Source organism: Diadema antillarum, unplaced genomic scaffold (assembly GCF_040938485.1).
Source record: "Diadema antillarum isolate AM-2024a unplaced genomic scaffold, OU_Dant_1.0 seq00000995_RagTag, whole genome shotgun sequence".
In the NCBI taxonomy this organism is placed as follows: domain Eukaryota; kingdom Metazoa; phylum Echinodermata; class Echinoidea; order Diadematoida; family Diadematidae; genus Diadema; species Diadema antillarum.
Window position 1 is genome coordinate 264,888 of NW_027271833.1, and position 11,935 is coordinate 276,822.

Genomic DNA, 11,935 nt, shown 5'->3' on the forward strand with positions numbered 1-11,935 from the left:
TTTAGATTAGTTGTTGTGTTGTTTATTATAGCCCTTAACCAACCGACCAACCAACTAGAAGAATGATATCATTTTCATTCATAACAGATAAGATAACCAATTCTTATCATTCAAAATTGTAAAGTTGATTTTTATCTGAAAAACACGTAGATGAGCCCCAACGACGCTCGAATCATTTCAATTTAGTTCTATTGGATTATACATTATTTCCATCCAAAAACAGCTATATTCACAAAGAAAACATTTGACAAAGTATATTCTATAACAATTTGGAAGAAGTGCAAGTCATAAGCGCAATCTGATTTATTTGTACGAATTGGTATGATGAATGATATGAAACACTACGCACAGTTTGAAATGATGACAAAAAAGAAAACAATAGAAAGGCTTGATCTTCTGAAGAGTGGAGCTTGCAACACTTGCAAAACAAAACAAAACAAAACAAACAAACAAACAAACAAACAAATATATACAGCAAACAACCCCATCCCACCCCCCCAAAAAAACCCAACAACAACACACACATACACACACACACATGCACACACACACACATTAAGGTAGATCTTTATAACATTCAAAACTAAAATGACGTAGATTTAGTTCCTATGCCCTGAGTCTTTTAGTAGAGTAGCCAGTAACAGCGTAAAATCATTATTGGCTCTTGGAGCTTGACTAAAACTTTCATTTAGTTGATTTATGTTTATGTTTTAGGTGTGTCAGATGTCATTAATTACGATGTTTACAGACATACGTTGGCGCATTTTTCATGTTCCTAATCCATTTAGTGACAATGTTTTATGTACCAGTAATTCATCATACAAGATATTATAAAAGATTAAAAAAACGTTATGAACAATAATTGATATTTGATTGTTGGTGTAATACCAAATTTTCTTTGATATATCAAATATCGGTTACGTTAAATCCATCACTGTCATCATTATCATCTTGATTATTACCATCATCATAATTATTATACCTATGGTAATATGATTATTACTATAATCATGAGCATCACTGTAGCAACAGCCGTGAAATAGAAAGGGAGAAACATGTTTTAATATCAGTGATGCCTCATGAATATATATCGGTGTATGTGAGGCTGATATGGCCTGGCCGCGAGCCCGCACTAAGCACCTATGGGTGTTCAAAGTATGATTATACCCTTCTACTTATCTGGACTATTGCCTGCTCATAATTTTCAAGATAACCTCCTCGTCTTAACGTTAGCTAGACCCCTAGTGCCTTGAGAATGATAATATGTTTGCTCCGGTCAGTATCAATTTATCGACACGCTCAGTTCAAATGCCCTGAGGGGGAATCAAGTTTTAATGGCTGAGTCTGTGATTCCGGGGCTATCCCTATCTCTCTGCCCATCTCCTGGCTAGCGCTTTCCTGACTCTCTATCGGTCCCATCCCGTCGCATCCCGCCCCTACTGATGATCACAGGTACTTGACCTTTACAAAGAAGTACCCGACTTTAATGCTAGCCTTAATGCCGGACGTTTTTGTTCATTTATCTATTTATGATTATATCCCATTCATCTATATCAGGGTCGGATTGCATGATATTGCGCTCTCGAAAGTCCTGGTCTGTGTTAAGCCCTTTTTGCATTTGTGTTTCTTAACCCCGTACTTTCTCTGACCCAGGACTATCGTTAGTCCCGTACCAATTTTTTCAGCTTTTTACACTCGCCAATTAGTCTCGTACTAAGCTCTAGTCCGGGGCTAAGGAGAAAATTGACCTTTTTACACTCCTATTTCTTAGTCCGGTACTTTCCAAACCACATGAATATTCATGATTACGCTGTGTACTGTACACATACACGCACGCACCGGCAGCACCTGATCACCTCGTTTCTGATTGGTCAGTGAGGGTTGGACTTCGCCTCCGTCGCTTAGCCCAGGATTATTTTTTCGTTCTGTTTACACTCACTTGCTTGGCACCGCAATTGCGGTGCTAACCCTGCTATTTTGCAGGGCCAGATAGTGCGGGATTATCGGTGGGGCTAGCCCACTTTGGCAAAAACGAGTGTAAACAGAAAGTGGGCTAAGGATAGTCCCGTACCAACGGTGGGGCTAAGCCCCCCCCCCCCCCCCCCCCTTAGCCCCACCGTTGGTACGGTACTAGGCAAAAATTTACAATTGTAAAAAGCCCTTCATAGAGCTGGGTAGTTTCTGCTGAAGGGTTGTTTTTTTTTCGGAGTGGCATCTGCGAGATTCTAGATCAAATTGACTGATTTTAAAATTTACAAATGAGAGTGTTTGTACTTGATTTTTAGAGCCCGCACAAATCATCTGGCCATCCTCCCTTCTCAATTATTGTTAGTAGAATCTGATAAGAATAACCGGGGTTTTTTTCTCTTCTGGTCGGAGCAGAGAATGCACAATCATAGATCAATCAACCAAAACAAAACTAACCCTTTAAAGTGAAAGAAAATGAACCTCCTATATTACATTCGAGTGATAGCCAGTGTTACCAAGGTAACCCCCCCCCCCTTTTTTTTTCTCACTCCCTGTCAGACTCATTCTGGCTTGCTGGAGGTGAGTCTTGAGGTTACCCTACTCTACTTTCCATCGAGACCTGTACCGATACTCCTCGCCCTTATCCAAACTTCACCAACTTCCGTCAGGCAATCCTTAGTTGCTAGGAGACCTGTCTCTTTTCTTCCACAAACAGACACGCGACTTGTACACGTGACCTTTGTAACATCCAAGTCCCGTCCATGTGGTGCATGTCTGTCTACTGAGATCCTTGAGAAGCATTTTATAGCAAGGCAGGAAAAGAACTCGAAATTTTCCAGACGACCGCCAGAAAGGGATGCAGCAAAAGATTATGTCACAAGAGCGTCTGTGGAAATCAGGAATTATTTCCCAAATATCGTCTTAATATTGAGAATTTAAAGTAAGGCTTGTGAAATGGCTTCCAAGTTGTGTTCAATAAGTTATTGATGTCTATAATAATTGTTAGCAGGAGTTAAGATAGTCATGATTATTATGCAAGACGATTGACGTTTTAATATGGGTTTAATTATTGTTAATATTGTTACCGTTGTCATTGTGAACATTATTAACATCAAATTATCATTGTTGTTATATTTTTACTATTGTTATCATACCTATTTTTTATTGTTGATATCATTATTGTTAATATTATTATTATTACTATTATCATAATCATTATTATTGTCATTATCATCATCATCATCATCATTATCATTATTGTTATTATTGTTATTATCATTATCATTGGTGTCATCATTTTTATGATGTTGTCAGTATTGTGTAACATCAATAACTTTATCACCTTCACAATTTCTGCTTTCACACTTGGGTTCCCTATGCCTTATTATACCTCTGCATTAAAATCTATTGTAGACAGATGATCTTGAATCCTGTCTTAATGGTTCTTGACTTATAAGTGACAAGGATTTTTTTTTTTATTCTTTCTTCACTTTTCAACTAAAGGTACGCTCAAAATTACCAATTGAAGTGATGAATTTTGTGTGTATGTGCATGTAATGCATGTGTGTTTGGGACACTCAAAAAGTCTATCACATATCCCTTGCATTATGAATGACTTTCTTATAAACCCAATCAAAAAAGGGGGCTATAAAAGAGAATGAAATGTAGCACCATCTCATTTTCGTTCTCGTGAAGTTGCGCTGAATGTTTTTTTGGATGTTTGTGACTTTCAAATTTTTGAGCACGCTAAGCAGTGGTTTTGAATTAGTTGACTTAACTGAAGAAACCACAGGTTTTCTTTGGAGAAAAGAAATTTCTATGTCGATCCCCCCACAAAAAAAACAAGAGAAAAATCAGGATAGCGTTATAGTATTCGAGCACAGCAGCCCTTGTTGGAAAAACCAATTTAGAAGTTGGGGATGCCGTAACTGCATAATTAGAGCAGAACGTGTACCGAAATGATCTGCTAGAAGCATGCTAAAAGCAATGTAGGAGGCCTACTCTCGAGAGGGGTGTTGCTGGTTGATAAAGGTCGTACGAGCACTAGTGAAAAATGAAGGACGACAGTGAGACGAAAGGTTGCGGTTAATGATGTCTGTCTTCCCTAGAAGGCCCCGAACTTTTGGGGCATGTGATCAAGAGTTTCTGTGAACTAGGTTACTGCAACTGGTTATCGAGTCTAGGAGAACGCCCAAATTCAGGTCCATTCATAACTTATCAATTTCGCCTTAGACATGGAGAAATTTATTCCTGTTTTAATGGCATAATTATCTTAATGCGATCTATAATTCTTATCAATTTTTACTCTGTTAAACCTACTTCTAACGAAAGACTATAATGATTTAGAATACTAATTTCTAAAGACTAAGGACTTACTCAGTTCCAATAGGTAATGTGTCAAAGGTCAACCGGGTAAGGAGAAGTAATATTGAATGTGTTCTGCTGAAATGTATTTATGTATGTATGTATGTAATTAAAAAAAAAAATGTGTCAAATTCGCGGGGCCGCCCGTTTCGTTTTTTTTTTCTTTGTTGATGTTTTTCATCACCAAACTTGTCGTATTCTGTGTTCTTTTGTCTTGTTTTGTGTTTGTTTAAAATTCTGATGATGCTATTACATGATTACCGTCGATTTTGAATATTCTTAATGGTGAATTTCATACTTATGTTGAGAATATACATTCTTGCTCACTTGGGTCTCGTTTTCGAAGTTCCTTGTATGAAATATACACAAACTGTATTTCATATCTTACGTAGATACACCATGATGGTCAGTACACAACGTGACGATGCTAAGTGATTTCTAGGCTTAGATGAGAACGTGCTGAGATACTCTGAAATGGCTAGATGTCATTCTGACATACCGTATAAGGTTATATTACTTTAGGAAGATGGCACTTATTATCATTCTCTTTATTGTTATTCTTACATACTATTTTATCGCCGCTGTAATTATTCTCTTTGAGTGTTGCCGACACTACTAGCCTACTAAATCATCTTCGTGCTTACCATGACAATTGTCTTTGTAGTTTTTTTTTTTCTTCAGCAAATTACTATCACTGCATGTTCTTACTATCCATTTATCAATTCAATGGAAACGGATTAAGTATGCATGTACCGGTGTAAACATTGCGTATGCACGAGCATTGACGAGTGCATCCTACAACCAGCACATGGACGCACTAGCATCAATGCACCTTACTACAATATAAAACTTTAAGCGGCTTTAATGAATCACACAGCCCTCTTGTACGTCATTGTACATCTTAATAAGGCCTGCCATTCCTTCAAGCTATTTTCTATGCTTAAAATTACATCTGCACTTTCTATAGCTATCATTACTGGTATCTATGTTCCCTTTTAATGCAAGATCAACTTAAGTCTATATATTTTTGTTTTGAGTTATTGTTTGTAATTTCTGTACCTCAGTACATTTTGTCTCCTTCTATACAGCTAATGAATTTCATGTTGTAAAATGTAGTCATATTTACTGAAAGCTTAGAAGTAAAGTCCCTTCTGAAATAAGGAAACACAATAAGCATGACAAGTCAATCAACATGCACTGATAGATCTCTGCATGCAATCTCAACCTTTTAATAACGCAACTTACTGACATGGTAGTCCCTTATACACAAACTAGCATGGCCCTTAACCAATTCTGCCGATCGTGCCGCCCTGGTGAGGTTTTTCCATGTCCTCTCCCGGCATGCATCCTTTCTCCTGCAAATGTCACCGGAAGGATCCGTTGCCTAGCGACGAGGTTTGTTTGGACTGATAATGACATGGAAAGGAAGACTACTTTTCCTTGGGAAAACAATAGCAGGCGACTAGGAGGTTGCGAGAAAAGAGGTTTCAGTCATAGTAATCGAATTGAATCAAAGTCATATTAGAGCACGCTCTTTCCAAAATGATGATATCCGCTTGTGTACCGCTCTGAATCATAAACGTCAATCTTATTGTTAAAGTAGGCCACCCCAATGAATGAATGAATGGATGAAGAAGCAATGAAGTTTACGAAAATTTCCTATTTCACGAAATGATCAAAATTCCTTACTATTCTCTTGGGATCATTTAAAAGAAGACATCAGTTGCGAACAAGGCAAAATGTTTCAAGATATGTTTCGATATTCAGATAATCGAAAATTATTTTCAGTCACTTTCAGTAGATTGAAAAAAAAATGTACTCCTTCTTCCTGACAAACTTAAGCATATCACAGTAAAACTAGTTCAGTGAGTTTAAAGTAGATATTATAATTCCATGTTGTTTATGCCTTGCAACACGAGTATAAACAAGTAAGTGATTTACTATTCGGAAAAATAAAATAAAGCGACTTTCTTGTAGATGTCCCAACCCTAGGCATGTAAACAAACTGATCGAGTCCACAGAAATGTTATATTCATCTGTTTGAAACAAATAATACTTAGCTTTATCATGACTATACCTTTAACGTCGAAGACCTGTTACATAGTGGGATGAATTTTCCTCAGTTTCAGTTTCAATTTTAGAAAGTTTTATTTCTCCACTTGTACATAACAAAAAAATAAGTATAACAATATCGAACATAATTCACAAGTCATGAAAATATAAACAAAATTTCCCATTACAAATATATAACCATGTGAAATAATACATAGATATCATTACAGATCTTGACAGGTGGAGGAGATCGTTATCAATGAGCAAACCGCTTGACTTGGACAACGGCCTCTGAACATATGGTATAATATGCCTTGTAACAATTTTTAATTTAGAAAAATGCAGAACAACTGGATTGACTCACGTTCTTTACTTTCTGATGGATTTAAAAAGTGTTAAAAGCCCTGAACAGCCAATCAGTTAAGCCGCATTGGGGCATTAATCACAAATCATCAATTTTATCCTGGCTGAACAGAAGTTGATTGAGTAACGACGTTGAAAATAGACAGTGTCCTGTAATCTACCGGTCATTGTTTTTTTCTTCTTTCTTTCTTTCTCAAACGTAAACACTAGATGTAAAAACATATTGCACCTGCGTTAGTCAAAGCACCTAAGCGAACAGTCAACAAGGTGATGCGAATATTTTCATCAGACTTCTCTACCGGTTTTATACGTTCTTGTATCTTGATGCTGCCCTAGCCTTACTCCTGACCCACTTACCGCCTCGGGGCGGAGAGGGGCAGGAAGCCACCATTACACGAGCCGTCCCCGGGGGGCTGCAGCAACAGTGATGCTGACTTAAGGGTGACTTGTTCAATGCCTTGTAATATGCGACGATAAGATTAGATGATGATCTGTCGTACTCCATTCTCGTTTTCTTTTCGTGTTGTTAATGAAAGTTAGCATCGCCCTCAACAAAATCTCCAAGTGTTCTGGTAATGTGCATTCTGCGATAGAATTATGGATGAAAATGATTCTTTACATAGACTGTTTTGTGATGACCCCTACATTGCCGGAAAGTGTTTTACAACAATTATTCAAGTTATATATCAAAATTCTTTAGTTTATTGAATACAAATCACCTATTTTAAGAATATTGTTTTCTATGAAAAGCCGATCAGTTTATGCGTAAATTACAATCATAAATACATAAGACGGAATGCTGTTGTACATTTTGAGCTGGGTTACTCATCATTCACATCGAGCATCAGAGACCTGTTGCATGAAATTTGTTACCTGAGAAAAGTCGGAGTATTTTTATCAGAGCTTTCCCTTTGTGAAAGTCAACAGCAGAATCATCCATACCTGAGTTTTTCAGTGCTTATCAGAGATATTCTATTGTAAAAAGTTTTATGCAACAGGCCCCAGGTGTTTCGTGTTGGTCGTTTGTCATTTGTTGATGTTGTTGTCTTTTCTTTTTGATTGGCTTAGATGACATCTTGTTCAGACCGTTGTTAGGGCTATATACATGTATATGAAAAACGAAAGTAATACGTGTTGCTCGAGCGATGGCTTGCACGAACGTCAGAGACAACTGACAAAGATGTTAATTGTGATGGTTTAATTACTCAGCTTTCTTAACCTTTCCTCCTGTAATTCTCCGAGATTCTTCAAAGGCCTCCAAACGAGATTCGTTTTTGTCCGTCGACAATAGACGGACAGCTTGGTATTAAAATCCGCCTGTGTGAGCAGTACATGACTCTTATTTTACGTAGTCATCTGCATATCTACGTTATCGAACAATGAAAAATATCAATCGGACGTGAGATGTGAATGAAGTGTGCGCTAGGATGGGCTCGCAAACTATTGTGTTATACACTGCCCGGATATCGGACTGGAGTCAGCGAAAGTCAAAATCTAGTGAGATTATCTTCGATGACTACTTAGGTCTTCACACGAGTTTTACAGCAAAACAAACGCACTGCTACTGTAACATTGGAAACAGGGAAACTAGAAAAAAAAATACTTCTTGTTCTGATACAGACAATAAACAGATATAGAAGAAAGTCTAATCTTTCGAACAAATCCATTTTTCTGGTCAGCATTAATAACACAAATAAACATGAATTGAGGTCACGAATGCAGACGCTCTTGTCTGCAGTTTGGGAACATATAGTTTACCAGGTTCCCGTAAATGAGTTGACGCCATGGGAACATAGTGTACCAGGTTCCCGTAAGCAATGGGTTAAGAGAGGTGTTGGGATTATATTACATGAAAGCTTAAAGACTTGGATATTCGTTGGTGCGGTTTAAAAAACGGGTGTCAATGTCATGTTTGGGTGAAACGGGGGCTTAATAGGGAGAGGGAGGTGTCACATCAAATTCCGATCAACGCATCGGGTAAGTCGGTCGGAGAAACAGAATTATCCCGATGAATGCCAACAGTTCAACGTCTTGCGATTGGCTTCCGACCGGATTCGATCAGACGCAAGCACTCCTCGACGTGCCCAATGACCTATCTTATTTTAAATTGAGAGAGCGCTCTGCCCCCATGCACCTGAAGCGTATGGGTTTGTCGTTGAAGAGATTGCAAATCGGACTTTAATCACATCGTGTCGCAGGCTCTCTTCCCTACCTTCAGTCCCCCCCCCCCCCCCCTCCGTATTTCCTCCTGTCCTCTCACTATCTCATTTCTGGATGTCAAGTAGCAGTGTAAGATTAATCTTGAAAAGGAAGACGTGGTCCCTCCCTCGATCTTCCCCTGGCTACGAGAAGCGTCTTTGACGTCAAGCCCACCCCAGCCCCTCTCGCGGAGAAGGGGAAGAGCCAATTACCTCGGGGATATGACTAACCCTCTCCCGCAGGCAATCTTGCTAGCTCGCTATCGGTTCGAGTCTTATTTTAAAGACCGTTTCTCAACTTGGATAATATTATTGTTATTTTGAATATAAACAATTCTATTCATGTACTTACGAAAATACATTTACTGCCGGATATGAACGAATGAATTATGATATTTTCTTTGAGGGCATTTCATTCTTTACTAACAATAAGTTTCCCACAGCATTGTTGATTTCGTTCCGTGGAGGAATCGTACACGTAAGCAATTATATTCATGTTTGTTCGTTCTTGTTGGTATTTCTACAGTACATACAGGGATTCAAGGTTTGTGATGCCTTATTTGGACATTTCCCAGATCAGTGGCAGTGTGACGTAGAAGCCGTGACCATCATGAATATGTATCTCTTCAAGAATTGCACGGTTTGCACGATTGCGCATCGGACTGATCTGAACAGAGTAAGGTGGAATCAGCAACCACTCAATTCACTCAATACAGGAAAATGTCATCCCAGGAAATATTCTGTACGATGAAGAATGCTTGGTGGAATAGTTTTCAGTGTCGCCGATAAAAAAAAAAAGTTGATGTGCGATTGAATTTTTAGCATGTTGTGTAGCACTGGCAACTCAAATTTTTACTGCGCATTTTCTTATGACTGTTGCCCACATTCTCCATCATTTCTACTACCACATCCATAACGATTATTACTTTCTGTACTTGTTTCCTCATCACCGACGTTCGTCAACTTTCTCAATCTTTATTTTCATCATCATCATTATCATCACCACCATCATAATCACCATCATCATTGCCCAACATCTACAAACACTCACCTTAACTATACCATTAGCAACAGCCTCTTTTATTTTAAAAGAAAATCCCACAAAACAACATTACCAAAAATCACAAGAGTTACCATCACTACCAATGTCAACATAATCACAATTACTAGTACATCATTATTATCATCATCATCATTATCATCATTATCATCATCACTGTTAGCATCTTCATTAATTATCAGCACCAAATTCAGACAAGTTCATTATAAAATCCCGTTAACTAGAATCAAGTTACCATCAGAACCGATGTCACAATCATCACCAATACCAACATTTTCATAATCGTAATCATTAACATCATCATCATCAGCAGCAGCATCCTCCTTATCATCAATACCATGATCATTGACATCGCTTTCGTTCTCATCGCCTTATACATAAGTGCCATCATCACCATTCTTCCCATCTCCACAATATGCGGACAAAAGTGACCCATTGAATGAGTGTATGCACACAATCATGTCGGTTATAGGTGGGAGTTTTGTTATAGTGTCGTTGTCGTTTCTCAGAGTCTTTTGCATACATGAAATTTCAGCTGAATGTATGTATTATCTGCGCCGTATCGTCTATGTGTGTATTATATTCATGCACATATGCTCCTATAATGTACATGCATTTTCATATTTCTGTGTTCTACTTTGATGTTTTTCTTAGTTTCCTTTCATTTTTTCTCTCTTCCGAGGAAACTTTTCTGAACAAGTTTGTTAGCATTTCAGTAGGTTTCTCCCACTAAATTTAGTCAGAATTTATTTTCTGTTTCTTTCCCCCGACTCATGTCATGCTAGATTCAACGTCATCTTTTAGGTGTTAAATGCTTTTTTTCAATACTAAGGAGTCTTTACTTGTCTTGTTAATAACAGAATTATGTGCAAATCTTTGTATTCTAAACTTCATTGTGTTTCTATTACGGCATTATTTTTCCAGAGAGAAAGTGGAAGTAAATGCTAATTCAATCCAGTCATTATTATTGTCGCTCTACTTATTATGTATTCATGTATTTGTCTTTTTTTTTTCAGACAAGAAGCACACAATTTCTCCAATTGAATGTGAAGCTTCTCAACAAATAAGTCAGCAGACAAGACCAGTAGCTAACTTCAACCCAACAGCTACCCTGTATATCCGTTCGAACTCTTGTGGTCGGCATTGCCGCTGTACTTTTCAACCCTCACAGGAGCTCTCTTTAAAAAAATAGATAGATAGATAGATAGATAGAAAAAGCTATTGACGTTTAATGCAGTTTCGTTGCCACGGGTTACCCCAGATTTAAAGTTGCCGAGGGGATTAGTAACCTAATCGAATACGCCTCTGGATTAAGATGTCCTTCCATATCAGACCCACCCTCGCTTCTCTACGGGGAGGACTTTGCAAGTCACGTGACAAAGCCGGCCAGTCCCATCTCGTGACAGCGGGGGATGTCTTAAAGTAGTAATCGCATGATTATAATTAAGCTGACATCGCAGCTGTTGTAATCGTTGCTATGGTTATTCTTGTTTTGACACTGTAGTTTTTCTCTGGTTGCAACTTTGACTGTTTATTTTATTTTCATGACAATCAGAGAAAGTGACCATTAAGCGATCTGCATTAAAAACAGATGTATCATCGACAGTTTTTTTATTACAGTTTTTAACAAATCTCGAGTGAACGCACACATGAGTATAAGCCCCAATGGAAAACACTTCACAGGCACACCAATTCATTCTTCTCTTCTTTTTTTTTCATTCCATCAACTCCTGACGAGCTCTTTACACACTAGTACAGTATTCATCGCATAATCGGGCATCTGATAATCGGGATCCTCGCTTAAATGATATACGCTTCCCAGAAACATTTCCAACGCACGTTATTTTCACTGGATAATCGGGCGGGGACCTCTGATAAACGGGACAATTTTTCTTCAAGCGATCTTTGATTTTGTTAATATTTTACACAA